The sequence below is a fragment of the Harpia harpyja genome, chromosome 2, assembly GCF_026419915.1.
Source record: "Harpia harpyja isolate bHarHar1 chromosome 2, bHarHar1 primary haplotype, whole genome shotgun sequence".
In the NCBI taxonomy this organism is placed as follows: domain Eukaryota; kingdom Metazoa; phylum Chordata; class Aves; order Accipitriformes; family Accipitridae; genus Harpia; species Harpia harpyja.
In genome coordinates, this window is record NC_068941.1 from 31,695,704 (window position 1) to 31,719,852 (window position 24,149).

The window sequence follows — 24,149 nt, forward strand, 5'->3', positions numbered from 1 at the left end:
CCTCCCAGCGGGGATTTAGGCTAGTCTCGTGGTAGCGCATCTCTGAGCGAGAGCGTTTTTAGATTTGCATGGTAACATTTTGGCTGCAAGTAGGCTGTTGGTAGTGTGACGTGATGCTCAAAATATCTTCTGATGTATAATGGCCTCCTTTAATTAGGAACCTTTTTTTTTCTTCCCCTGAGTGGTGAGCAATAGCTGACTGTCTTTAAAAAGAGAACTGGCATGTGTAGTATCTGCCATGAGAATATTTATTTAAAGTATTATTGCCTATAAAGTCTTAAAATAGTTTTCCTCCCAAAAAGGCAAAATAAAACACAGATGACTGATTATAAAATGGTATCCTTGCTCAGTTTGGTACACAGGATGAGCTTTACCTTTTATACTTCTCAGGCTTAGACATCAGAGGCGCAAGAAGCTGCTTTGAGTTACAGATCTTCAAACAATAAGTCAAAACAAAAAATCAATCCCTCCAGTCCCTGGGTGCAGTTAGCTAAAGATAAAAGAGAAAAATAAAGTTATGCTAAAGCAGATAGAGGAAAGGAACAGATATGCCAAGGAAACACAGAGGACAAGTGCAGAGTTGAAGTGGGCCTAGTGTGAGCCAACATCAATGAATTTTTATCTTATCAAAAAGTTTTAGGGTTGCCAATTCTTTTCAAACTGGATCCACTCTGCTCCGGGGCTGCCTGAAGCGTTGTCTTCAATGAAAGTTGCTTCTCCCCACCCTCCGCATACCTCCCTCTCACTCCTAAATGTAATCATACACAGGGATTAGGCTGTACCTCACTCAAGGTACGAAACTTTTCTGAAGACTTCAACAGTAAATTAAGGACTCTGATAATCCCTTGTTATTACAAATATGAACTGAGATTTCTTTCTAAGTATTTGGTGAAAGATGAATAATCTCAAAAAAAGTAAAACCATTTCCTTCTGGGGATATTTCCCCTCCTCCCTCTGCCTCCCAATAAATTTAAATTGCAAAGGAATTTTAAAAATAGATTTAAAAAAAAAATTAACAGAATTTTTTTAACCCTTTTTGATAGCCAATTCATGAAATTTTTCATGCCAGTTAACTGTCTTGATTGAATCAAGTATGTGGCTTAAGCCTTAACCCATAAAGAAGAGAGCATCACGCTCCAAAGTTGCGATACACAAGCTAAATCCCTTTGTATGCCTCTTCAGGATTGCCATCTCGGGATGTAGTCAAAGCAGAAAAGCCTTCTTTGGGAAGAGGTCTGTTGGCTGGGAGCTTCTTCTGTTTCTGTTGCATCTTTAAAGGTGTTTATAATAGGGGCCAGCACGCATGTTCGAGTCCCGTCGGGAGGAGCTCAAGGCATCTGTCGGCATCCCTAGCTCAGGATGGCTGGTGCTTGTACCTGCCCACAGGCACGAGAGGCAGATAGGAGTGAGTAATGCTTCAGGTAATAGCTACTCCAACAGCAGCAAACAGCTTTATCCAACCAAAAACGATTCATAGACATGGATCATGTCTGGATATGCACTAGATATGCACTAATATTCAAAGGTTTTGGGAAAGTCTAGTTGATGCACAACTTCAGCCCAGTAGCTGATGTTTCAAAGCCTGTTTCCCATCTGCAGTGCGGCGTAATATCCATTTTATAGATGGGATAACAGAGCAGAAGAGGAAGAATAAAGAATTCAGGATATGCAGATGCCAGTAAGCTGAGGCAAGAGTATTGATGTTAGTTCTTGCTCTTCATTGAGAATTTGAGGACACATTTTCAGACAGCTGCCTGGTAACCTGGGGCTGGCTCTTCTCACTTCAGGCTACTGAACTGCTGCCTTTGATGCTTTGAGAAAAACATAAATCGTGCTTTTCTATGTAAACAATTGGATGAGCTGCCACAGAGGTGTTTATGGGACTACGAACTGAACGTGAAAAGGGTTAGTGAGTATAGATGTTACTGCGAGAGAAGGTATGGAAGATGTGGCCCACAATGTGAAAAAATGATATCTCCAGTCTGCCGTTTTGATAAGGTAGAAGTTACTGTAGGTAACTCTACTCAGAAGAAACATTCAGCCAGTTATTGCCTTAAAAAAAGCATTAAAATCTGCAGCTTGGTAATTATTCCCATTCATTTCTGGGTAGATTGCATCTTAAAGATAATATTTTTTTAATTGCTTTAATAGTTCTCCTTAGGGTTGTCTTCTTTGAAGTGAAGAGCAACATGGCGTGATACCTCTCATCAGGAGCTGCTGCACGAGGGGCTGAGCTGAAGCTGGAGGCTGCCTAGCTGCAGCTGGGTGTTGCAGAGCCGCTTTCGTCCTTTACCAGTTGTAGTGTCCGCCAGTCCCAGCTGTAGGTGAAGTCTTGTCAGCAGTAATTGTCAGTCTCTCAGAAGAAACATCCTAGGTTTTGCGGAGGCAAAAAAGGGTCCGGGGCTTGGTACTCAAAATGCTGGGTATGGGACATGATGCTTACTGACCGGTGTGGTCTTGCAAAAGTCAGTGGGAAGAAGGCCAGTAGTCCTTGGGATGGCTGATGCAGAGCAAAGATTACTGCAAAATGATAAATCCTGCCCAGAGAAGGGGAGCGTGCGAGGCACATAGTGCCTTGTGATCCTTTCTGTGTCCTTCCTGAAGGGTGCTAAGCACAAGCTTCAGAATGTGTTGGTTTGAATCAGGATGAACGAGGAGACTTACTGGGCTTAAACCACCCGATCTGAAATGGAAAGTGCCTCAACTGAACTTAGAGAGTATTTTGCTTTTTTTGTGTTTGTTTGAAGTGTGTGTTGAATGGAAACAAAGGACGGAGCAGAGGTGAATGGGAGCTGCAGCGCTCTGCCGGGCCTCTCTGCCCCTCCCGCCCTAGGAAAGCAAGCCCGCACCTAGTCGCTTTGGGAAGCGTCAGCCATCTCCCTTTCCCATTTCAAATATGTTGATTAAAGTACTGGAGATAAATGTGTTGACTGGGCCTGCTTCCTCTCAGCGTGGGACTTTTCTTTCTTTGTCATTTTTTGATCTGGCCTAGCTGAGCATCCCAGCAATAGCAGCTAATTGATTTAGCCTGTGTCAACTCACTGCAGTACAGACACTCGGTTATTTCAGCTCTCCCAGTACAGCGTGCAGGGCATAAAACCAGTAGCCAAATGCTGTGTCAGGCTGGGACGGAGCAGGGGCTAAAGGCAGAGCAAGGCCGAGGCATGGAGGTGTGCGGTGAGGAGCTGGTGCACCCGTCCCGTGGCCTCTGGGGAGCCCCCGGGAAGCCGGAGCTTGCGGGACGGTGGGGCGGGCACGATTTCTCAAAGCTGGCCTACTTAGGCTCTAAAGTAAACACCAATTTGCGGTCTCTTAGTAGGGAGGGAGCAGTCCAATAACGCCGGGGTAACTTTCTTGCCAGCAACCTCCTCGTTCAGGGCAGCATTTAACTTTGTCTAATTGGGACGCTCGGGTTTCAACAGTCGGCTTGCAAAAACGGCAGACAACCTGAAGGTGCCAAATGATCTGTTAGACGCCGGTGATACATAGCCCGTGTCCCTCTGGGAGGGATGCCCCGGCTGGGTCCTCCGGCGGGTGGCACAGGCTCTGGTGGCTGCTTGTCGGCCTGAGCAGGTGCTTCTGGGGAGGGGGGCAGAGCCCTCCTGTGTTGGGAGTGGGAGCACTGGCGGCCCGCGAGGAAAGGCTCCGAAATGAGGAGTCGGTTGCGGCAGCAGGAGCAAGGAGTGACCACCCTGACCTCCCAGTGGGCACGTTGCTGCCCTGAGGTCGCTTCGGCAGCAAGGAGCCCTCTGTGGGCACGCTGGCTCAAAGGTCTGCCCTGTTCAACTTCTGTCCCGCTGGAGCCGAGCCTTAAATAACAGGCAGATGTTTGCAGAGCGTGTATTATGGAAATCAGACCAGTCATAACTTGACTGCTCTAAAATAATGCGCGTCTCTTTAGAAGAGTGGTGGCTTAGTTTTTTTTGGCTGGAGGCAGAGACAAATTTGTGTGTGCAAGGCAGTGGCCTGTGTGGGGCGGCCGGGGGCCAAGCCGTGCCATTCCCATCCCTCGGGGCACTCGGGCCATCCCGGGGCAGCACCGGCCCCGACGGCGGGAGGATTTCGCTCCTTCCCGCTTCTCCTGGCTCCCCTCCTCCTCGGCCCCTGCCCAGAGAGAGAGGGGCAGGCGTCGTGGCAATTAGGAGGTTGCCGTCGCGGCAATTAGGAGGTTGCTGGTGCGGCCGGTCGTGCAGCTGCTGATTTGCATGTCTGCCTACGTCGGGCAACTTTCACATCTCTCCACTTTCCTCCCCGGGGCCGCCAGCGCACGGCTGTGTCCCACGAGCTCCTTCCCACAACTCCGATGCCCCGAATCGGTGGGTCCGGCTCAGCGGGGAGGCTCAGCAGCACACGGCGGGTTGGAAACCTGCAGCTGCCTTGCAGGGTTTTGTTTTTCCTCATCTTGGCAGGTTGTCGTGGGGAGCACCGCTTCATCGTCAGCGCTTGCACAGGGGTGCCCGCGAGAGTAATTCAATGTTAAAAGCAAGCTTTAGTCTCGTTGTTGGAAACTTAGTTTATTTTTTTACATTTCCTGCCTTTCTAACCAACCTGACCCCCCGGCCGTTTGCATTGCCCTCTCTTCCAGAGGAGGTGTCGGTGCAGCAGGAGGAAGGCTGTCTCCTGCTCTCCCGTGGCAGCCTCATCAGCTGGACCTGGAGAAGTATTGAATTAGCTTTATTATGTCGCTGATTTGAAGTCATTACTGGTGTAAGCCGATGCAGTTCCATTATTGTTGATGGGATTGGGGCTCTTCATGTCACAGGTGAATTGGACTCAATTAACCGAAGCCATGGTCTTAATTAGAAGCTTGGCTTTCAGTGGCTCCTCCCGGGTGCCGGAGGTGGGACACCCCCCCGCCTCGCCTCGCCACCCCACGGGGCTCTGCAAGTCAACGGGGGAAGGTGCCACTTTGTCCCGTGCAGCATCCGCAGGGACCACGTGGCACCCTCTCCTCGTGCTGCGCATCCCCTTTGCTTTGCTCTAGGGGTGAGGAAACCCAGCACGAAATGTGGAAAGTGCAGACCTGCCCCTTTGGGCTTGCCGGTGCAGAGCCCCGTGCCTGTGTCGCGTTGGCTCCAGATCTGCCCCCATAGCCTAAGCGATCCAGCCAGTGGATGGGTGTTTCACTCTTTGGTTGGGAGAGAGTCAAGGGTTTTGGCTTGACAACCTAGGTGGGAGGTTTCGTGTTTTCACTAGCTGACAAATTTTTGGTGGCCTTAACTAAATACTACTTCCTACAGCCATGCCTGGCTCTCCTGAGCACCTGGATGAAGCCACATGTCCATAAGTGCTTTATGAAGAACGCGATGCTCATTGTCGCACTTACACAGGTAGAAAAACCCGGGCACAGAGAAGGAAGTGTCCACTCGTGAGACAGGCCAGCAGCACAGGTCCCAGGGAGGGCCAGGCTCCTGCCTCCCACTCGGCTGCTCTGGAGCAGGGACTGTTACCCAGGGGGCTTGCAAATGGACTCCTGCAGCTTGCCTTCCCCTTTCCATAAGAAAATGCGGGTCTCCCAAGGCACGCTCATGCTGGGTGCCAGCACGTGCCGCTGCAGCAGGGCTGGCATGCGGGACCGTCCCGAGGGCTTGCCTGGCTGCCTTGCCCCTGCTGCTGGAGGGGACGACGGCCCTTCCGAAAGCGTGCACCCTCCCACTAAATATAGCATCATTGCGGGGTCTATTTTTAGTCTGCATTTTAAGTGCGCTTTTCAGCAGGAGGCCTGCAGGATTTCGGCAGCAGACCCCGCAGCTGGGTTTCCCGGGGGTTTGTGTCCTTTCTCGGTGAGGAAGGATGTGCCGGGGATGGAGAGCTCACGTGGCGCTCGCTGGTGGCCCCATGCGCCACGCGCTCGCCCAGCCGGCTGCTGCAAAACAGGCGGCGTAGCAGCTGATTGCTGCCTTCTGCTAATTAAGAGCTCCTTCCTCTGCCTCGCTGCTGGGTCTTTTTGTCCTTTCTCTCCCCTCCGAAAGCTGGTAGGAGCGTAGCCGCTTGGAGACCTCTCCCCCCTGCTGAGGTGTGGCTGTGGCTGGCCAGCGTGCTCTGGAATTAAGATGGACTAAGTCGTAAGTGTGGGCGAAGGTTGGTTTAACCTGCAACCTCAAGTAAATCCCTTTCAGACCACTTCCCCCATTCAAGTTAGGATTTGTTACCGTTGCTGTTGCACCCTGTCGTGCATCTAGCTGTGGACTGGCACTCCCTCTAGACGGTGAGGAGGGGTTGAGAAGATGAAGACTTGGGCAGCAGGGGAAGGCTCAGCGTGCCATGGTTTAGGCTTGTTGCGTAGGACTGAACTGTTTTGAGCTGTTGCTGTAGATGCTCACTCACCCGGTTGTACCGCAGGCGGCAGCTTTCCTTAGGCCAAGCTCGAGTTTGCACCCGCCAGCAGCCTGGGGGAGACCATCCTTCCCTGCTCCACGGCTGTTTGGGAAGGGCTGCTCTTTCTAGTAGCCATCAGGAAGCACTCTGCGGTTCCCTAATGAGTGTCTGGGTGCAAGATAATGATGGGAGACCCATGCTTAGTGCCACTGACTTTGTGATCTGTAAAATATACTTGTAGCTGCACATGCTGGCAGTACCGTCCTGCATGTGGCGCATGCCCCGGGGAGGCAGGGGAGAGAAAGGTGCTGCTATTTTTGTTCCAGCGGTGGTTTGTGATGGTTGTTTCGTTGCCTAGATAGCTTACAGTGGGTGGCATTCACATCAGACGCTACCCCATGCCCAAAAAACAGAAAACAAACAAAAGCTGAGATAAGCGGTACTTTAAGGAAGATCAAAAACTCATCTGTGTGTTTCTTCTTCTTGGGGGAACCTACGGTCCTACTGACAGATCAAATGCAGGCTTATGTATGTACACACAGGGCTCTTGGCGGGCCCTGTTGTTGCCCTCTAAAAGTAGCAAATGAGCAGTATTACTGAGAGGATATGACAGCTTTGGTATGAATCACCCCATCAACACACAAAGTATTCTCTGAAAAGGTTATTTTTGTCCCGACATAGCTGGTCAAACATTGCCTCATAGTGTTGCTGGGATGGTGCAGTATATGTGGGGGACAGTAAAATGGCTGCTTTTCAGGTGGTAATCCCACAAAACACACCTCTTGTCAATTTATCTCCCTAACAAACTTGCAGCGGCACGCGTCATTACTTTCTAAGCCTGCTTTATTCTCGTTTCAGCTCGGCTTTACTGGAGCAGCCCTTGCTTGTGCTCAGCATACCACGTACCTATCTGTGTATTTCCAGCCCTGTTACCTCAGATGGGTTGAAACCTGATGGCTGAATGAAAAGTGTAACATTGCTGAGCTGTGTTTTCTTGCTGAAGGTTTACGTGCATCTTCATTTCACTTGCATAACTTGCATATGTAGGGGCTACTCTCTGCTGCTATTGCTATGCAAGAAGTCAGCCTCTAAACTTAGCTCTGATCCGAGCCACCTTCCCACAAAGATGCATAGCACTTCTTTTCACCGTCATTGCTGACAGGCAGGTTTTATTTAATTCACATCAAAGATCCTCTTTCAGCGCTCTTCAGTGCCTGTGTTTGAGTTTTACCCTCTTTGTCCCTTGCAGGGCGGCCCTTCTGCCACAGCAGTGTGAGTGGCACCAGGCTGTGCCCGGTGTAGGCAGTGGGGCCGGTGGATGCCTGGCACGCGTGGCTGCGGGAGCTGCCACTGGTGTTTTGGAGGGCACAGAGCTGACTCTCCTCCGATCTAAGCAAAATCCTGTGCCAGCTGGGTAATGGGGAGAGATTAATGACTGCCTTGGAAGCCAGTTTTCCAGCATACTGGCCGGAGGGCAAGCATCATGATAGTTGTAGCAGCTGGTTTGGAGAGGAGGGAAATGAGGGGAAGATAAAATTGCACGCCCAGAATGCCAGGGTAGCCTGTGTCCATGCTTTGATGTCTTCTCCCTCCACACCCTCCTGCGGGTTAAAAATGAAACTAGACTGCATTTATAATGGGTGTGTGAATATCTGTATTTAGCTCCAGCGAGCAAGATCCTGGACTGGATCCTCATATGTGGAGAGATAAAGTTAGGCCAAATGCAGGAATGGGTATTTTCTGTGCCGTCGTTGTGGGGACGGACACACTCACACGGATGGGGGGACACACACACGGACGCACCCCCCACCCCCCGTCTTACCAATTCAGGCATCCACAGCCTAACAGATTCTGACACACATGTGAATGCTGGTTATGAAAGGGGATAAAGGGAGCTTAAACGTCCTTTTATTCCTCCTTAATGGTCCTGAAGTGTGTAGGTCAGGTTGTGGGTTCCCCCTGCCTCCTGTCGCTACCACTTTGGGGTTAGGGCTGTGGGGAGATGGCCCTGTTCGGGTCTGCGGTGAGGACACGGGCACGGTGCAATAAGCAAATGTGGCTGCGGAGCAGCTTCAAAATCTCTAAAATCGGTTTGCACAACCAGAGAAGCGGGTGCGAGCATCTTCCCCGCAATGCCTGTCAGAGGGGGCAGGAGCCATCCACACACCCTTGGGAAGGCCAGGGTGAAAGGCAGGATTCCTCCAAAGTGGCAGGCAGGATGCGCGCATGAAGGCAGGTAGCTCGGAGGAATTCAGTTTCCCTCCTGTTACTGTGCAACGCTTCTGCATCCACTTCTGCACGGCGTGCTTTAATCAGCAGCCCTCCCCCCTTGGCCCCCGGGCCTCGAAATTCCACAAAACCCAATTAACAGAGATGAGAGAGCTCTAGCATGTATACATATGAAATTTCAGAAGGCTGAAAAAGAGACTCTTAATACCATAAAGCCTGCCCTAAAGTAAAATTTGCATCTGAAATCTACATAGTTAACCCCGTGAGGAAGACAGCATAGCTGAGCACAACTTTTTTTCCCCCCAGAGGGGTAACTTATCCAGGTCTGCTCGGTTTGGCATCGGCCTGCTTGCAGCTGAGGAGTGCTGCAAAGCGAGCCCCGCGCCTCGTGTACAACCGGGAGAGAGCACCAAGGAATTGTAGCTCTAACTTTAGAGACTGTACTGCAGTGGCCTGAACAAAACAAAACAAAAAACAAACCCAGTCTGAGAAGATCATGCGAACTTGTCTAGGTTGGTGACCAAAAGCAGGCTGGGTGGACGTGGGACTTGCGTAGACTCATTAAAGGAAGTATTGAAGACTGATCGAATTATCGCTTACATATTCAGCACATTCAACCCAGGGCTCCAGGTGTTTCACGTGTTACTAACCTGGTACTACACTGGCTTGTTTAAATTGCCCGTCATGAACTGTCCTGAGAAAGATACTCTCCCTTTAAAATAATTACAAACAAACAAAAAACTCTCACCAAATTCACTCCTTTCTGCATGGGCTCAGTGTTCAGAGGGGAACTGGGGATACAGCTTTATTCCCCTTCTGTGCTTTTATCTATCTCTTTTGCTATCTTGTTTGTGTAAGATACAAAATTTCTCCTCCTATTATCCTACTTAGAGCTTAATTGCGTACTAATTGGAGACCTTACTTCTGTTGCTCTGCTCTTTTTTGAGTCTCTGTACGTGCGTCTTCCATAAGACCGGTACACAAGTACCCTCTTCAATTAAGAGAAATTAAACAAGAGCTAAAAACTCTCACCTGAATGCTTTATGTGATTCCCCTAGTTGACAGCAATGGGTTTGGCTTTAAAGTGGCTGGTATCTGAGGAGGTTGGTGGTAGGGACCAGGGCAGTGTGCTGGGAACACAGGTAAGTATTTCCCTGTAAAAACACGAGGCCTCAAAGCTGCTTTTTTTATTACCTCCGGATTCTGCAAAGGACTGGTTATCTCACGCTGCGAGCCAGCATGATCAAAGCCCCAGGAAAGGTCAGGCATTCCTCCAGGAGTGACACTTGGCTGCCGGCAGCACTCCTCCAGCCCACAGCTCTCACAGCCTAGGCTGCAGCACTGCACTGAAATCCTTTATCTCGCTAACAAGTGAACCTACAGATTAGCCAGCCTGGCCTTAGCTTGATGTTGAGAGCATGTAACACCTGGCCTGGGTTCTCTGAAGAGGAAAGGTGTTTGTTTTTTTTTAAAAAAATTTTGTGGGGGAGGCAGCATTTCCTTCCTCTGACTTAGTGCGAGAGAGCTCGATGCTGAGAAAAGCTGTGCTCCATCTCTGTGCTACACCGAAGGAGCTGCTTTCCTCATGTTCTCAGCTCCTAGATTTGTGCAATTGATACAAATGGTGAGTTCCAAAATATTGGGCATATGAGAAATTATCCACAGTATCTTTCAGCGAGAGGGTATTGTTTTCTCACTGTTTTGATAGACTGGCATTTAATTAATCATTTTGAGCTGGTTATCCCCCATACGCAGATTGTGCATGGACAGGGAAGTTTGGGGAGGCCTGGCGGAAGGAAGAGATGCTTGAGATGAGCAAATCCCATCTCCACTTCCGCACATTAGATGCTGTATTTTTGCATCTGTGCGAGTTTGGTGGCATGAGGGGCTGAACCCCTTGAGTTGGGGTGATGGGGGTTCACCCTGTGGCTCACGGTCCCATCTCTGGCTGTGGCTGGGAGCTGACTGTCCTGAGCCTGGTTGCTTGGTGTGGTGTTTCTGCCAGCTCTGTCTTCAGGCACAGGCGCTGAAAGTACGTGAAAGGCAGGGGGGACTTCTTCTGCCTGCGTTTCACGGTGTGATAGTGTTTTGGCTGTGACCCAGCACCTGTGAGATGGTGGAAGCATGTTAACAGCCTGAAATTTGGGGTAATTTTTATTTTTAAATGAGGTTAAGGTATCCTTATCCTAGGTATAGGATAGGAGTAAGAGAGAACTAGACATGCTTTCTCTCCAGCAGCATGCGGTATTACACAGCAAGGGCACTTACTGCCATGAAAGGGGAAAATTAATATTATTTTTTTTAGAACAAAGCACTTGATTCCTTGTTTAAAGGTCTGAAATAGATGCCCCTGAACCTATCTCCCAGCTTGTTTTGTGAATAAAGGGGCAGTAAAAATGTACCTTATCTGCAAATAAATGTGGCAAACTGTGCAACTGGCTGTGGACATGTGGCCCCTTGAGCAAACTGAAAATATGGCTGTGTGAACCATCCGTGGGGCCTGCAGCAGGAGCGCCCGTCTCTGCCGCTCAACCTCCAGATGATCCTCAGATCCCAGAGCATCGAACTAAAAAGCGTGCTCCCTCTGCGGGGGAGAGGGGAGGGTCTGCTCCTGACCTCCGAAATACCATGCTGGGAATGGGGAGGGAGTCTGCCGGTTCTGCTGGGAGCAGGGGAAAGAGAGAGAGTGGGAAGGAGCCGGGGAAAAAAAAAAAAAATAAATAATGTTCTCCTGTATGTGGTTGCAGACCTTGACCACGTTCCTGGCTGGTGGTGGCAGCTGGAGGGGTTGCCGGGTGGGAGCATTGCTGGCGGAATTTGCCCAGCCCCAGTGCCAGCCCACGCCGGGCACTGCAGCAGTTTCGGAGTCCACCCCCCCCATGGCAGTGTGCATGCAGTGGGCAGGTCTTGTGTAGATACCTCATGTGTCCACCCCAAAAAAGAAAGGGGTTAGCATTGCATTTGGGCATCTCTGGCACTCTCGACCATCCGCCCTGTTGGCAGTGGAGCGGGGAGAGAGGCTGAATGCTTCCCCAAGCTCTCCTGGCATGAGCTAATTTTTTGCCTGATAAATTGTTTAGCAGTGTTTTGCAGAGTCTAATGTGTCTGTATTTCTCCCAAGCGTGGCCTTTATTGCAATGAAAAGCACTGAGGAGGGATGCAGTTATGATAAGAAATTGTCCACCTCTTCCTCTGCCACGCTTCGGGGGGGGAGTTAATTGCACAGGGGAGCGCTAATTGCATGAAAAATCAAACTGTTGGTAATGATGGGGCAATAGTAAACTTCGGAAGTGCCTCTTTAATGAAATCGAGCATAACTCTCATATAATGTTTGTTGAATTTAGTAGGATTGAAATATAATTGCAGGGTGACCCGTTGCTACTAGCGGGGCTCTGTATGCAGCTGTAAGCCCATCTGGAAGGGTGATTTACTGGAGGCTTGGGCAATCTGGCAATTTAGGCTCTTTTTTACGATGTTTAGACTTCTACCCATGTTACAAAGCACAGCCCAGGGTTTTTATGAGGATGTAGGTGCCTGCTGCACAAAACTTAGGTTGTGGGCTCTGTGTGATTTTTTTCGTTTTAAGAGTGATTTTTAAATTTTAAAGGGCAGCTCTTGAATTAAAAAAAAAAAAAATCAAGGCTAGCAGCAGGCAGAAGTCTCCTACGCAGGATTTAAAAGGCATCACGTGTGTTGTGCATACCAACAACCTTTTTTTAAGCCCTGTGGCCAACTGGGGGAAGGAGCTTAGTAGTAACAGACCAATACAGAGTGGGGTGGGAAAGGGGAGCAGGTACGGCCCACGTTTCTCCCTGTCTCCCCCATCTCACAGGCTCCCCAAGCTGGGCCCAACCCCAGCCACTGGAGAGCCTTCGGGTCAGTACTCAGGACGGCCGTGCGCCTGCATGGGTGAGGCCGGAAAACTGAAGGAAATGCCCGTTTTGGGGGAGCCTGAGGGTGCTGTGCAGTAAAATGAGCTAAGCAGAGCCAGGGGGGTCCAGGCAGCTTCCTGGGGGTGAGCGCAGGGTGGTGGGACAGAAGCGAGGATGGGCGGTGAATGGGACGAGAGCAAAGCCGGAGGAGAGCCAATGCCAGCAACAGTGGGGAAGATGCATTTTGGGTCCTGAGGACTCCCTGGGTCATGAGGGTGTGTTCTGGCAAGGATGGGCAACTCTGGGAGGCTGATCTAGCCCCAAAGCTGACATAGGAGCATCCCTCCAGGGCTCTTTTGTTGGCTCCTCTCTGCAGCTGGAGGCAAGGCTTGCCACGGGGTTGCTGTGTCTGCTTTTCGGGGAGGAGAGAAAAAAAAATCTTTCCTAAGCTGCCCTGGGAGACAGCAGGCATGAAAGTGGGGTGCTCCATCTTTTCTGGGTACCCCTTTTCCCTTCCTTTTTCCGATTCTCCTGCAAACAGGCTGGCAGCTTGCACGGGCCCATTATAATTACAGTACTCCCCTGACCTGAGTCATTTCCCACTGGCAGCCCATGGCTGGGAGGCGTTGGTCCCTTTTTTGTATCTTCTGAGATGCCGTTTGGCGAACAGGACTAAAAATACTGGGCATTTAGATTATGTGTCGGTAGCTCAGCATCCAGCAGTGTTTTGTGGTAGGTTTATCGGTCCTGTTTACGCCAAGAGCCGAAATGAAACAGTCAGCATCAATGGTTTGGGCCAAAAAAAGTCTTTGTAGCCCAGCTCCATTGAGCCCGTGCCTTATTCAAGCCATTCTTTGCTCATCCTTAGCTGTGTGCTGTGATTTTTATATTTTTAGCTACACGTAAATGTTATTTTAGGGCATGTTTTTGTGTCTCATTGACATGATGAACCCTCGTGGGACTGATCTATAAAATTAAGTTAGTAGCTTTTCAACACTTTTTTGTTTGTACTGAAATCATCTTGCACAATGTTGTAGAGAAATAATTCCTGTTGTGACCTTCTACTGGTGGTTCAAATAACTTGTCTAAGAGACATCCTGTTTCTGGAGGGCCCTATTGCTTTAATTCCTGTTAAAATTGGTTTTGCCTTCTGCGGAACAGTGCTGCAGAAATTAAGTACTTGCAAATGCGTTTTACCTCCAGATAAACGTTGCAGTTTGCATTTTCAATCCTAGTGAAGCTTTAGCAGACTGCTACTTTTGGCCTAATCATTTGTACGTTTTTAGGGGTTTGGGGTTTTTTTTAGTTTAAAAATGAATATTTTATTTTAAGCCTTTGGACCATCTTGCCCACATCCAATGATGGATGTCTAATGAGATGACTTTTTACCTCCACTAAATGGTTATATTGTTTGCACTGATGTATGCTAAGACTTGATGCATTAAATCTTTGGTCATTAGCAGATGCCATTAGCAGAAAAGTCCAAATCACTTAGAGCTGGGACTTAAGACTTTTCATTAAAACCTGAATTTGCATGTTATTGGATAAATCTGTTAATACGGTTTAGCTGGACTCAGGGAAGTTACTTGAAAACTTTTTCCAGTGCGTACGCAGGGTCAGTGGTGCCTGGGAGCCTCGAATTTGGAGAAAGTGGCCCCTCTGGTACTTCCTTCATACCCCGTCATGCGCCGAGCCACCTCTGCATTGATCCCACCCGCCCCTGCCTGCCCCCACCACCCTTAATGCCGTGCACGCAGCCCCGGCTGTTGGCATTGGGCTTCAAGCTGGGCATGGGTCTGCTCCATTTCTGCTGGGAAATCCCCCTGAAGCGGTTAAAATCCCAGTGGTGGGGTCTCATTGCCTCCCAGCAAAGCATGGGCAGCCCTTCCTGCCACTTCGGGGCTGGGAGGGGTTGGCCTTGGAGGTGGTTTCCCTGCTAGAGCCTTTTGGCAGCAATGGGATGGTGGGGAATGGGGCTTGCCAGGAGCAAGGGCCAGCAGAGGAGTCATCGATGTTGTCAAATTCATCACTCCTCCATCTTCACATCCATTTCTGTTCACCCCCACCCTATTTTTTAGAAGGCAGATAAGGAGGGAGCATTTCCAAAAATGTTAGTCACGTTGGGTAGCGTGGCCAGCACGGTTTGATCTCCGTTTTGCTAGAAGTAAGCAGTTGCTGCAGGGTCAAACTTTAAGTTGCAAATTTAGGCATGGTGAACGGAGATTTTTGGACACGTGAAGGTATGTCAGGTGCTTGCACAGGCATCTGAGCCCTTGTTCTTACCTTCTGTGAGACAGAGCTAAGATGTCTTCCTGATGCATGTCATGCTCTCGCATTTTCTTAAGAACATTTCTATTCAGTGCATCTTAAAAATTGCTGCTCAAAGAGAAGTTGACCCATTTCTCAGTCTTCTGGGCCTCTGATGGTCTTTGTTATGGCATGTGGTGTTGAATAGGTTGTAGCATAGACTTAATGTAAATACATTTAAGAGAGGTCCTATTTCAAGCACTTTTGATCCAACGTGTGTGCAATGCAGAAAGGCATCTTCCTGTCACCAGGGTGCAGGACGGGTTTTTTATTCGGTTCCCCCCAGGAGCCTGGGTCTGTATCCTGTGGGACGTGAGGAGGCCGATGAGGAAAAGTTGTCCCATCCTGTGACGCACGTTGTCTGCCAGAACAGGAACGCCGGGCTTCAGAGGCTGCCATCGGACTGCCCGCTTTCACACAAAACTTGTATACTTCTGTAGTAGATGACGTTTCACTTGCCTGAGCGGTTTTCATGCTTGATTTAAGTGAGTGCTCGAGCGTGCTGAGGAGTCCCCAGTTTGAATATTGGACTGAAGCGCATCTCTTTGCCCAGGAAAGGCTTATTAGCTCGCGGGTCCAAGTAGCCCGGAGAAGATGCCAAAGTTGTGGGCAAGGATCCTGATAACCTTGAGGCAAGTAAAACAAGCTTGTGTCTTTGTCTTAACTCAGCAGACGGCTCTGGTGACAGAAACCAGAGCAGTTTTGTCCCCAGTGAAGAGCTGAAGACAGCACAAGAGGTGACACCAGGATGGGGTCCAGCATCTTTCCCCCTGCCCAAAACCCATGGGGGTTCAAGGCACATAACACCCCTGCTGATCGTGCCCTGGCAAGCTGCCGGGCTGTGGACACCGGTTCCTCTGCTGGTTTAGGACAATGGTCCTTATCATCAAAGCAATTAATAAGCCAGACCTGTGTGACTCAGAGGCTCAAGCCTGGACTTGTTAAAACATTACTGTGCCTGTGTTCCCCTTGGCCAGTAAAGAACAGAAAGGGCTGTGGGCAGGTCAGGAAATGACAGGGAGGAAAACGCCTTTTCAGCTGATGGGACCGGCTTGTATATGGCAAGGATGCACTAGGCAGAAGCAGGGATGCTGTGCAGGGTAAAGGCTGGGGAGCTGCGGCCCGTGGGGCGTGTCACCATCCTGAGTATTTCCAGTGCCAGTCATCCCATTTAGCAGGTTTTGGGAGAGCTTAGTGACCTCTGGGGACGAGTGTGTGATTTGATGCTGCAGGTTGCCGCTTGTTAGGTGCGGGCTTCTTGGTGCATGTCAGGGAAAAGATGAACTGTTCAGGACGGGCAAAGTTAAAAGGATCATCATGCAGGAACCAGAGCTTAAAAGGAGCATCAGCTGGCAAATGGCAGAGCGTTTACCAGCAATTAATTGCCGTCAGAGATGACCCGCTGCTGAGTTTGGAGAATTAAATAAAACACTGCAAAATATTTTAACAGGGAAAGCTTTCCCTGTGAGCATGTGGCTTTGCTGGCTATTTAATGCCCTATCAGTTGTTAGTACATATTTCTAAAACTAATGGGATGTGCAAAACTTAAGTATAATCTGTGTATACGTGAACTTGCAGTACGTAAATAGAAATGGGCTTGTCTTCCCCCGATCAGAGCCTTGCAAGACCTGCCTGGCTCCCTGCGTGGTTCACCAGCACTCCAGGTCTCCCGACAGCCTTCCTGAGCAGGCAAGAACAAACAAATTAAGAAGTCACGGGAGAGAAGAAAATGGAGATAGCAGGGGATTTCTAATCAAGCTATTTTAATACTGGGTGTGCTTTAATCACTTACTTAATGGCAGTGCTTAATGAACACTTGAAATAAAGCATGTTTCTGTCAGAGATTCAACACCCATGTTTTTAAAGCTGTCTTGAGGGAACTCAAATGTTTATTACAACTTTTCAGCAAAAAAACATCACAGTTGTGCTATATTAATTTCCAAGATCGAAGGGGGGTGGGGGGGGGGGGGAGTTGGAAAAAGACAAGAATGTAGACAAGCCATTAGTGCGGTGGTTTCTCACTAACGTTGCAATTAACCTGAATCTGGTTACTGATTGTAATCCGTCTAGATAGATGCTTATCCCAGGCTTTATCAAATCGCATTTACTCTTTTCTTTGCAGTGGTCCCCTGGCTGTTGTACTGAAGTTTTTATCGTGCACCGACCCTTCCGGCTTCAGGCAGAGCAGTTTGCTCCAACTCCTCTTGCCTATACTCGTACGCTGCCTGCATTTCCAGCCATGACACCCCCTTTGCTTTGGGTGCTGATCTTTGTGCCCGCGGACCATGGCACAGTACTGTCAGCTGTGAAGCTGCCTTTTCCATGCATTGCAGCCACAGCCACTTGCTGCTGGGCTTCCCAAAAAGGAAGGTGGTCTGGGCAGCTGGAAAAGGGGCACAAACTTCTTGTGCTCCCGAATAAGCATGGGAAACTCTAGCGAGGATCATGGGTGCCTCCTTCGCCTGCTGATGCGTTGGCAGCTTCTTCTCTCCATCTCCCCGGGGGTCTCCTGGGATGCTGCGGCTCTGCGGTCACCTGATGCAACGTGTCCTGGGGACGGGGGGGAAGCTTTCAATGACTGACTTAAATTAACTTTTTTGTTCTCCCCTTCCCTGGCTTCCAGCACTAAATACAACCTAATTACCTGGTGAAGCACTGAAGTACAGTACGTGAGGAAAAGGGGGACCAGGAGGACTTTTTTCTGACGTCATCAAGCATCAGTTTACCCCCTGAAACGTGCCATTTCAATTCTAGTTTTGTTCTGAATAAGTGTTAGCAGTTGCAAAGCCCTAAAGCTTTGCATGAGAGTGGATACAGTGTTTCGCTTTGCTTCCTTACCCTGGCCAGTCCCTGGGGTGTCACCCCTGCTGTTTGTAAGCACGAAAGGTCAGTGAGATAAATGGCCTCCCATTTCCGAGTTGCAAAGCAGGGTAAAAAGACTGCGCCTTTTTTATTTGGCTTTCATAAATCACAATATTCCTAAGCCCCTGTTTCCTGTGAGCGGGGTGTTCCTGTGGGTGTGCTTTCCCATCCCTGCTCCTTTTAGCTTCAGGTGATGCTAAAAGTAAGGTTACAAATCCACCACCCCTGTACCTGGTATGTCATTTTCCCAACTGTACTGTCTAAGGATTGGAGAAGGTTTTGAAAATTAAGCATAAAATGATCTCTGCTGTCAAAAGCCTAGAAGGAGGTTGGCTTTGGACATAAAACTATTTGCTCTAAATAAATGGTTTGGGGATGGGGGGGGAGTAACTTGAGCTCTCTATATATCGAGCTTGCTACATCTCTGCAAAGTTGTCTATGGAAAGGGATTGTACGATAGCTCCCAGGGAGGTGGCAAATTGTAGTTGCAGTTATTGCTGCTGTTGATGAGCTTGTTTCATCTATTGGTAACTAGTCCTGGCCAAAACGCCTTACTGTTACCTCCTCTTCTTCCACCTCTGGTCCCCTTGTGCTAAAGCTTGTCCATGATGAACCCAGACGTGGGTCTGGTTTTGACACTGCTCCAAAACTACATTCTTCTTGGTCTTGCATTTTTATTGCAACAGCTGGTCAGCAAAGGCATAAATGCAGAGTTAGTTTAGTCATTAAAATGCTATTGCTATTTTGAGAGGACAACTGAAAGTGCTGTCTTCTGGGTTTGCTAAAACCTTCTGCCTAAGGATGATTTCAGGGCTCTAGAAACTAGAAGTTAAATAGGCTAAAAAAGGGATGGATTTTTCTTGTCTCTTCAGGTCAAGGTATCCTCAGATCCTCCAACAAGTCATTGGTCCTTTTATTTTGAGGTACTGCTATAGCAATAGTGGAAGGGTTTGGGGTTGGTTTTGGTTTTTTTGGGGGGGGAGCTATCTGTTGTTGTGTGTTCCCCCTGAATTTAACATTTGCTATCAAAAGCTTGAAGCCATGTTTTTTCGAAATGACCCTCTCTTTCAGGAGCAAAAGGGAATGCATGCATTTTTCCATCCTTAAGTTTTGGTTGTTTTTTAATTAGCTTATTTTAGTCTGAACTGAGAAGACCATCTGCTAGTGCCTGTACCCAACACACAACTTGTTGACAGGAGAGGAAAAGTAGACAGGCTGGGGCCTTTTTTGGCTTTTTAGAAGCAGCTTTGTGTTTAAAGAAAAGAGGAAAAACAAAACAAAAACCAACCCAGCACCTCTCAGGTGTTCACCCAGGGACGCTTGGGTCTTGTGTGCATGGGCTCACTTGCTCGCGGTTCTCTGCGAACCTCCCTGCCCGTCTGTGACCTCCTTTCTAGATGCACGTCCTTTGAAGGATTGTTAATTTAATATCTTTCTCTGTGCAGCAGCTGGAACAAATGGTCCCTCCAGCTCCAGCGGGAGCTCCCAGCCACCCGCCTTGCCTGACGCTGACCTACAGGCATTTTTGCCGCGGCTGTCTCAGGCTTTTTATAGTTTTTGCACACTTGTCGCATACAGGATACCTTACAGGTGCAGGCCTTTGCTGAAGCATTAGCTAGCTGTTTGGGGAGGGCTTGGGTTTTGTTTTTTTCTGGTAGTCTTGCTTTTTTTCAGAAGCATTTAAAAAATGAGGAAAAACTTCCTGGATTCAGACCGAATCCAAGATGCAGCATTTCACCATCAACTCACCAGAGATTAGTTTAAACTGTCTCAAAGTGTACTCCTTGGATGAGAGGACAGGTACATGTTTAAAGTAGCGAGTAACTGCGAATCCAGGTACGGCATTGCCAATGCAGAGCACTTACAGGGGCTACCCAGCCGTGTGGCAGCAGCTGTGCCAATGCCACGCTGGGGGGATTTCTTCCCCCCATCCTTGCCCTGCCCAAAATACCTGAGTATGGTTCAAGCCTCACCACTTGCAGACCGTGACTGCTGTTTGCAAGGGAAACGTTTGCCCCTGTACTGACTTGGGCGGTTGTTCCGGCGTTACTTCAACACAGCAACACTTTTAAACCGGTGTCTGGTGTACAGCGAAGCTCCTGCTGGGGTAATGCCTACTGCTGGGTCAGGGTCCTCTTCCCTGCGAGCTCTTACCCTTTACCTACCAACACTTTATACGGGATTTTGGGTTTTTTTTCAGGTCAGTCATAAAACCGAGTAGCAGCTTCATCCTAGCAGTAACTGGCCAAATAATTCAGCTCCTGCTGTGCCCAGTACACGTATATTCTCCCAGCCCTGCCTGTTTGCCCTGTTGGTGCAACTGTCCCCCGCCTGCACTGCCTCACCTCAGCCTGAGCATGTGCTCGAGAGAAATAAGAGATACCGACTGTGAAGGCCAAGCTGATGAGCAAATGTCCAAGCAGCAAAAGTTCGCCGGGGAGGGCCAGGGAGAGGTCCCTTGAGTGCAAGGCCAGTTCCCAAAGGATGCTGCCGTAGGCTGTGCTGCAAGACTGCAGTGGGACTGGAGCCCCGGTGGGCCAGCGGCCTCCAAGAAGGAGGCCACCAAGGTTTAGTCACTCCGGAGAGAGTGTCCCTTTGAGCTGGGTCCCGTGGGGCACAGCTGGGTGTCCCCGGGCCAACAGGTGTGGGTGATGCCTTTGCCGTTAACCTTTAATGTTCGTAGCAGGCTGTGGCACACATGTGAGAAGGTGCCCTAGGGCATAACGGAAGGTCTTCAGGTTTGTAAACCACAGGTCCTCATTTTTAGTTACTTATTTTTGCCAAGTTGCAGATCTTGAGCTAGGCTGTACGTTCAATTTCCTTTACTTTCCAGGTCGTGTGAAGAAGCTTAGGCCCAGAGTTTAATGAAGGGGACTAAACTGACATGGTGTTGTAGTAGACCACATACGCTGTGTCGGAGCTGTGTTAGGAACTGTTTCAACAAACATCCAGCGTCTTCAGATTGTCTTGGAAATGAGAATTGGATCCTCATCTGCTTTACTGCATTTCTAGAAGCTGCTTAGGTACCAACTTGCACCAAAATGCTACGTTTTGGTGGGTGGATGAAGTATAATTTCAAACCTCATGTGGGACAATGGGTCGTTACGTAATTGTCTCACTGAAGGTGTGTGGCCTGATCGGGTTTTGCAGGAGAAGATTTCAGGGTTGAGTTGAGGAGAAAAGATGCTCTGCGAACCGTGCCTATATTAGATGTAAACATCACCAGTGTGCTGGGGAGAGCCGTGGTGGTTGCTGGCTTGTTGGCAGGTGCTGGCTTGGTTAGCAAAGCGTGGGGGACTGAGTTCCCCTTGCATGGAGATCACGTTGACCCAGATCTGCAGTCCCTGGGTTCAGGTCTCTGTCAGTTGCTCAAGCGTTTCTGCAGCTGTATGCACCGTCTTCAGAGGATTTGGGGAGACAAATGTAGTAGCGATGGCGTGTTTGTGGGAGGAGGAGGAAGCGTATGGGCAAAGACACTGGGCTGCAGTAGGAGGAGTGCAATCAGCGCTGTGTGGTACCTCAGCGTGAGGTAGGGTTTTGGCCGTGTCGCGCAGCCCTGAAAACCCTTTGGGGCAGTAATGCCCACTGCGAGCAGTAGGCGGTGGAAGGGGCTTCGGCGTCGTCCCCAGTCCAGATATCCCCAGGGCGAAGGGTGCAGGTCAGCATCCGTGGGGACCGTCCGGGGCGCGTGGGGCCAATCTCCTCCTCCCCTCGCCCTGACCCGGGGGTGGGAGGGTTGAGACGGTGGTGAGAAGGGCATCCAGGTCTGCATACAAGATCTTGTCCTCCTGCCCTGAACCCTCTCTGGGAGGAGGACCCAGAAAAACCATCTGGGTTGACTTGTAGGGCAGGTGCCGCAGCAGAACCGATTTTGTCCATGGGGCTTTCGGAAAATACGCCGTCAGGCCTTTCTCATCCTGGTTTCGTTTCACATGTCACCCTGTGTTTTCTCCCCCTGTCAGTTACTATGGTCATCTTGGTGGGACCACGGGGGGCGGGGGACGGAGAGGGTCAGCCCGTGCCCACCGAGGCCCTGTCCCGTGGTCCTGTCCCAGGATTTAGCTGCCAGAGCTCCCTAGGTCCTCCCAAAGCGGTGTGGGGCAGGCAGGCTGGAGAGCTCGTTATTATTGTTATTATTTATTGTTACTATTTTTTTTTTTCCAGTTTCTGGCTCTGCAGACCCCCAAATGCTCTTAATGGAGATACGGCCTGTTTATATGTTAATTTTAAGCCCGCTGACAAGCGGTTTGCTTTTCTCCTGACTTCTCACGGTTCCTTCGCCCATTGAAAGCCGCTGCCGTGGGCTTAGGGGATAAGGTGCCGAGAATTAGAAAATAAAATAAAATCTGCAGGATGCTGGAGAGCGAGGGGGTACGGGGATTGGCTTGTTCAAAGTGCAAACGGGTGATTTCTGAAAGCAAGTAACCCTGATACCAGGGATGTGCATGACAATTACATCCAGTATAATACAAAATGTTAATTACTAAATTTTGAGAAATTAAGGCTGATTAGCAGCTGCGTACGTGTGACCTAAATACATCTATTGCTTGATCTTTATTCATAATATACAGTTTATTGTTGATAAAGTAATTGCTGAATGGTGGGCTGGCCCGCAAGTCTCGTAGCTAAAGGCTGAGGCCTGATTTCTAAATTGTCTGAAATTTGTTGGCATCTGTTTTTTATTGAATTTATACAGACAAGGAAGATGAATAGCAGTCTCAGCTATCCACTTTACAACTCAACTCATAGATATTATTGAGAATTCATATTGCTTTTATTATTTGGTCACAAAAATGGACCTAATGCTTGTTGGCTTTAAAACACCTACTAGCGCTGCTTTCTCTCTCCATCTTGCAAAATATAAGACAAGGCCGAAGCTTAAATTAAAATCCTCAGGTTCTTATCTCTTTCCCACAGGAAAGCAAATCTGTGTTGAAAACCGTAAAATTAAGAGGAGAGCAAGGATAGCATAATTTAGCAAAAATTCATGGCACCAGATTCTGAGCTATATGACTGGAGGGATAGGTCAGACATTAAGAAGATACTGCCTGCTAATGCAAGTTCCTTAAGGTGGTGCTCTGGAAACAAGGCAAGCAGCAACTGCTGCACTGGTTCCCATTTGCTCCTGTTCCTCTACTCCTGCCAGCCTTAACAATAAATTGAGTTGTCCATTTAATAACCCTTCTGCTTCCAGAAGTCCAGAGAAATCGTGGATTTGTACTTGGAGTATTGTCCTAACATCTGTTTGTGCCGGAATTTCAATAGTGAACTCAAAGAAAATTAATTTCATTGGGTTCTTAAATTATTTCTTTTTTTTCTTAATTCCTTACATTTCACAAGCTGTCATTGCTGAGTTTTATCACCATTCCTGTCTGAAGGACAGCTTTTTTTTTGCCTTTTTTTTTTTAATTATTATTAAAAATCTGTTTGTGCCATAATTATTTTTGCTAAGGGACTTGGTAGAATGGCGGGGTACAAATGAGGAGCGCCTGTGACATGCTGGCATCATCGCTACGGCTTGTCCTGCCATGGGAAGAGCAGCTTGTGTTTCAAGCAGCGTTAATACGGCAATTTCGTTAATACATTAATTTTGTCAGGATGGATGAGCCCTGTTGTCTTGCAGCCTTGATCCAAGAGCGTGATTTTGGGCAGCATCCCTCTGTCATGCCGAGCGCCCCCTCCCCTACGCCTCTGTGGGAAGCTGGTGTCTTGGCCGGCATGGACATCACCTTATGGCACCCATTTCGGGACCCTCTTGGGTGTTTGTAGCACTTTGGTTTCTCCTTGGCACGATGTGGTGAGAGGCCTCCCAGCTGTCCCCGGGCAGTCAGTGGGTCTTCTACCTAACTGAGCCCTCTGAGAGGCCACTGCCAATGGCTTATATATGAAATTAGGATTTTAAGGGTGATTTTTCAGTTACCTGCTACACAGACCAAGAGATTTCAACCAGAGTTTGTAAAATTGCAAGGGAAAAAACCCACCGTACTCTCTGGCAATGGCGGGGACTTGTCCCCACTGCATCATGCCGCGGCTGTGCAGGAGAGCAATGGAGACGAGGAGTGAAGTCGATGAAGCCTGTGTTGCTTTTAAGGCTGGAGATGTGGCAAACCTGCACTTTAAACCTTTTTCTTTTAAATGCTGATCCCGTAACCAAAGGGTTTCTTCAGCACTGCTGCTGGCTCTGCCAGCTTTGGTCACAGCCCTTGCATGATGCCTGCCTGCCTGGCGTGGTGCTCCTCCTGCCCTGCGGCTCCAGCCACCATCTCCTGGCCCCGTCTCCGTGTCTCCCAAATGCCTTTCCGCCTGCTCCCAGCCTCCACCCATTTCCTTGCATTTCCTCAATGCCCACATCCGTCCTTGGGCGCCAGTGGTTCAAGGATGCCAATTCTGGCAGCAAACCTGGTTGCCATCCACCAGCCCCAATGTTGCGTCTGTCCATCCGTTCTCCCCCCTTCAGTAATACAAATATGTGAAAATTGCATTTTGGAAGCGTCTTTTCTTTTTTAAATGCAGAAGCCCCACCTTGCTAACACCGTTTAATGTAATTTTTTTTCTTCTCTT

The 24,149-nt window shown here is 49.0% G+C and overlaps 1 protein-coding gene across 4 annotated transcripts in view; it reads left to right on the forward strand.

Annotated features, from left to right (window-relative positions):
* Positions 1-24,149, forward strand: part of LEF1 (lymphoid enhancer binding factor 1) — a 70,860-nt gene that overhangs the window by 17,514 nt on the left and 29,197 nt on the right. The gene's annotated exons all lie outside the window — the stretch shown is intronic.